This window comes from Amaranthus tricolor, chromosome 9 (genome assembly GCF_026212465.1).
Source record: "Amaranthus tricolor cultivar Red isolate AtriRed21 chromosome 9, ASM2621246v1, whole genome shotgun sequence".
Taxonomy (NCBI): domain Eukaryota; kingdom Viridiplantae; phylum Streptophyta; class Magnoliopsida; order Caryophyllales; family Amaranthaceae; genus Amaranthus; species Amaranthus tricolor.
The window spans coordinates 28,236,309-28,242,308 of record NC_080055.1 but is presented as its reverse complement, the minus strand read 5'-3'; positions in this window follow the sequence as shown (position 1 = coordinate 28,242,308).

The window sequence follows — 6,000 nt, the reverse complement described above, 5'->3', positions numbered from 1 at the left end:
CTTTGTGTGCAAGGTTTTGATCTGTTTATCTTGTATTTAACCTGTTATACCGCCTTAGATAGAGTGTTCCTTTAAAATTTGCTTTGCCCACATGGAAGTGTTTTATTGTATCTTAGTTGATACAACAAATTCATGAAGGCAGAAAGTTACTTCATATAGAAAAACAAAATAAAAAACAAAATGTTGTGATTGCATCTTGAATCGAGATACATGATTATAGACTTATAGTTGATGGTTATTGATTCATGTTTGGAGTTGAAGGACATCAAAGAAGTAACATGCTCATATAAAGTGCTCGAACAAGTAGATCACGTGCTCAAATGGGCACACTTTCCATGGTTGTTTCTAATAGCTTTTTAATTGTAGTTCCTCGAATGAGCAAATGTGAATATGATGCTCCTTCAGGCTTGTTTAGGCACAAGCCAAATGACTTTTTAACTCTATTATTTATCCTAATTAGGAAAATTTGAAGAGCCAAGTTGTACACATCAACTCTAAAAATCTCCTCTCTATTATTATTTCTTTTATGAGTTTCTTGTGATTACGAACTCAACATTATATGCTTCTCTGGTCTCTCTCATTTGTATAGCTGAAATTCTCTTGTGCATAACCAGTCGGACTATCACTGATATAACTCTTTCGTATTCTTTTCCCTTGTTAGTTGTTACCTACCCGTTCTAGTATAAGTGAGTGTGACATGAGGTCTAAGTGGGTATCCGAGTTCATCACATCATCCCAGCCTAAGCTCCCACTTATCCTCAAGGAGATCTAAGGGGTGGACCAAATAGTATATGGGCTCTATTTACTTTTTGATGTTTATTAAATTGAGGTTATTCGTCAACCATTAAATGATTATATAGAGACTAAAATTTTCAAAAACAAATTTAACGTGGATAGGTTTTGAATCCCTAATCAACAATATTATAGGATTCGAAGACATGTAACCAAGTGTAAAGAATTTGTTAATATATGAGACCAAATAAATTGTAGGATTTAGTAGCTAGGGCCTAGGTTATGTTATTTTCAAAAGCACTAATGTCGCAAATCATAGATGAATTGTGAAGACCTAAAATAACATATAACGGGGGAAGTATATTCAATTCATTCTCTTAAATTTGCTATTTTTGTATATGTAATTTATAACGGGGGAAGACCTAAAATAACATGAAAGGAAAAATATGTAAATTGCAAGTGGGATGAAAAAACATGGCGTTTTGCAAAATAATTTATCGAGTCGGGGGACTCTGTTGGCATTGCTCTCTATTATGGGTATGAGTTGCCGCCGTTCTTTCCTCTCTAAACCTTGTTCATAGTTTTTCTATGAGCGGACACACTAGGTAGGATGATGATGATGATTTATATATTTTTTAGATGGTGAATCATCTAATACTAATGTTTTGGTAAATTTATTGGTTGAAACAACTTACTATAATAAATAAGCTATTTTTAAACAAATTGTTTCTATCAGCGTGTTCAAAATTAATCTGATAGATCAGTTGATAAATCAGCTGGTCAAATCAATCATTTTAATCACGTATCAACTATCAAATGCTCAAAAGTTATTTATACACATTCATTACTACATAATGTTAATTAAAAATTTGCATTTTGGAGGATGTATTCAATAATGCTATAAAATAAGGTTTGACATCTCGGATCCAATGTGTCAACTTCAAAGTTTGTTAAAATTTGATAAATGTTATATTTTACTAAATAGTACCTTTTTTTTTAATACTACTTCTAATCTAGCTTTATAATTTTATTTACAATAGTCTGATAATTATTTTTATAAAAACAATTTGATTTTAATAAACAATATCATAAATGATTTGGTAGACTTTATATACGTGGCATGATGACTAGTGTCTCTTGAAGCTTGAGAGTCATAAATGACCACCAAATTATGGCAAATAAACCTCATAATAGTATATATTTGTATTTATATGCCGACCCAAATATATAATGTTGGTTTTTTTTCTTTATGAAAGAGAAGATTAAACAATTGGTGTATTGAATTTTTGTAAAGGTCTTTTTCTAAAAATTCAATTCAATAATTAGTGTTATTTAACAAAAGACACCAAAAGTTTTACTAAAAAAACAAAAAAAGGTGAAGAAATATAGGCCATTACTAGTGTAATAAGTTTATGGAAAGTCAACGCCCAACATAATGAACACAAAATCGTTAATGGTGTCAATTGTTTTGGCCTTTTGGGTGTGTTGATATGGTAGAGTGAGAAAATTAAGTGCTTGTCCATCATGTGTACTAGTCAATTGATATGCATGAATGGTAGTCTCTTAGCCTTTTAGTTTATGGCTTGTTTAGGGGCTGATTATCATATTTATAGACTCAGGGTGATATCTTAATTATGGACCTCAAACTACAAAAAATATTATTATGGCCTTCTAACTATTAACTATTAAAGTGTTGGTTTTTAATATTTTGGATGGGCCCGAGATATAGATTCCACTTGCCCTTTTATAGGCCAACCCTGCCTGTTTGGTATGATATTATTGACCTCAGGTAAGGCGGTAATGGACTTAAAAGTTTATTGGTATTTTTATTTTTTGGATTATGGGGTAGACTAAGAAAATGATGAGGTAGATGAATTCGACCTCAGAACTTTGTTTGAAAAAGAGAATGCATTGCTCAAACTGAAATAAAACCATGTAAAATTGATATGAATTTTTAGTAACTCGTTCCCTTTCTTTAAGGTAACCGATACAAAACGCTGAGTTGTTATTGCTAAAAACACAGTCGAAACAAATTACTTTCTATATTAAATCTCTGTCTAATATCTTTTTGGAGTTATTTTTGTGAGAAACTATATCTTAGTGAGATAATTCTAAATAAAAAGCATATATTTTCATTATATGTATAAGATGAACTATTTAATGCGAGTGATACCTTTTCATAAATTGTGTGTTTCTTTCTATTAACCTTCCTTTGTTTCTCAAATATTCGTTTTTTTCTCAAATACCAACATATGCAACTGTTCCTTGAAGATGCAAAGCATCAAATGAGGATGATTGATTTAATTTATAATTATTTGTCCATTTACTTTTAATTTTTTGTTTGTTTTTTCCTTCAAATTTCCCATATTTTTCTTGTTAATTGGATTAGTAAATTTTAGTTTTTGTTTTTTTTTCATTTAAATCTAATTTTACAATCTTGACGAAGTGGATGACAAAAAAAAAATGGTAATTAAATGAACTATAATAAGAAAAACAGACTAATTTCAAATTTTTCAAAGACTAATAATTCTGCGTAATAAAATTATTTAAATAAAATTATTTGGTTTTGGTGATTCTGCATAACAAAATTATTTGCAAGAACTTATTGAGTTTACTGTGTCAATTTTAAAGTTACTTTAATTTTTACTATTTTATTTTAAATTAATACAATAAGCTGTATGATAAATTAATTACTAACTAAACTTGCAATTCTACAACATTAATACATCTCTTTCTATTGAACTTAATAAAAAAATTGTCAACTAGCTAGGTTTTGGCCTAATAATTTTTAATTTGGTTGACTTAATTACTTCCATTTTTCAAGAATATTCGTGTCAGCTTAAAGTCTTTTAAATTCTGAATCATTAGCCTTATTTAATTCCTTAGATAATTTATTTATTCCTCGCACATTGCTTTATCTATACTTAACCCAAATAACCCATTACTCACTCATTACTAATATAATAGTCATCAATAAATAACCAAATTTAATCTATTAATAATAACTAGAAGTATATTGTATTTGTCTTCAAAAAAATAACATCTTTTTTATCACTAAAAGTATTTATTAAAAAATAAAATTATGTATTTCTGACTCTTTAAATTCCACGTTAAATAAAAGCCACTTATCAATTAAATGCATTAATGTAATAGTAGTTTTTTTTTTTTTTTCCTATTCCTATACCTATCCTCCTGAAACACTACACTTGCAAATTATTATTATTATTATTATTATTATTATTATTATTATATATATATATATATATATATATATATATATATATATATATATATATATATATATAAAATGAATTATGGAGTTAGTTCATAACATCACTGACATTCACAACTAAGCTAAGAGATAATCTTAATAATAAAATTATGTCCTATATGTTGTGACAAGTAGTAAAACGCCGCCCACACGTATTATTTCATCACCATGAAATAATACTTCATAATGTGTTGTATTTTCTTCTCCTATAATGATTTGAGAGTTTTTTTAAATGATCAATGCTTTTTCTGATTCTCTGCAATAAAATTATTTCACTTAAATAGGGGTGAATTTTTTAATTTAAATAGTGTTATTCAAAAGGGCATAAAAAATATATTGGGTTATTAATGTTTTATTAGCTTGTTTCTCAATTCTTATTGTTTGTTACATTGGTGATTGGACCAAAAAGTCAAGGGAGTATAATTTATATATAATGAATTTACTAAATGTAAATTAAGAATATATTTTGTATCGTTACTACTATATTTGGATTATAAGAAATAAAAAGAAAGAGGAGAAAATGTAAAACTACGCCCCTTCTGATTTGACAATAATATTCATTGGAGTTGTATAGATTAACCCAAAAACTAAAATGAGTCTTTTCCAATGCACTCTGTTCTCAATTATGTGTACTTTTTAGAACTTTCGATGAGGTCAACCATCATAAATTTAAGTATTACTGCGATGAACAAGCTTTCTTGAAAGCATATGGACATTCTTGATTGATATAAATAGTCTTATCTAAAGGGAAATGAAGAGAAGGGGAGAGATTGGAGGGATGAAAATTGAAGAGAGAACTTTTTCGCATCTTACTAAAATAAATTTTTGTAACTTTTGAAAGATTTATATGCCACCATAATTTTTCTCTTCTCCTTTTTTTTTTCTTCCTAAAATATTATCTAAACGTAGTATTAAAGTTAAATACAGATTAGTCTAGTGCACGAGTTAGACCAACCTAATCTTCCTTCAATTAAATATCAACATTTGAAAATTTTCTCAATAAATAAAAAAACATAGAATATATTTATTTCTAACTTGGGGAATTAGACAATGATCCATGCATGTTAATATAATACTAGACCTAGAATAACTAATATTCTATTTAGAAGAATTGGGTCTTTCTCAGTTAAAGCCAACAATATCTTTCTCAAACAAAATTTTAAAATCGAATATTATTTATTTTTCTTCTTCTCCCAGTCAACCTTATAATTCTAAAAAGAATATTAATCTATTAAATTTTAATGTTAAATTGAGTATTAAATTGGGTCATCTTCAAATTTTCTTAATTTATACATTGATTAATGTTAATTTTACCATAATTCTATGTATAGGACGTAATTAAATTCAAATATATTTTATTCCAATTGTCTACTTCTAATTGCGACAATATTCAACTATATGACTAATATGAGGTTCAAAGTTATTCAAAAAGCAAATCCCTATCACTCTACTTGACTTGATTCTAACTTTGCCTACTCTTCTTGTCTAGAATTAAGTCTATAGACTACTGATTTTGAATGAATATCATGTTTTTATATGTTTTCGTTCTTCATCGAGAAATTTCATACATGGATATATGATAGAAATCAGGGAATAAATATTTATGATGTTCTAATGATTATACTTGGAATTTGACCAAACAAATCAAAGCTTGTTGAGATTACTTGTCTTATATGAGACCGTCTTATTATGAGACGAATATTTAATTCATTTATCTAGTTGATCATTTTAAAATTATAACTTTAATAAATTAAATGTATATATGTCAGTCTAATATAGATAATCTCACCATAAAACCGTACTCCCTTTGTTTCTTTTTGTTTGTCTACTTTACTTTTCGCATGTTTTTCAAAGCAAATTTTGAGTCTTAATATCTCTAAGTACGCATCATAAAAAATTTTAAAAAATTATATATTAAAAAACTTTACATCAAGACGAATCTAACAAGATCCCATATGAATATATTTTATTTTCAATATATACTTCAAAAATTAAAT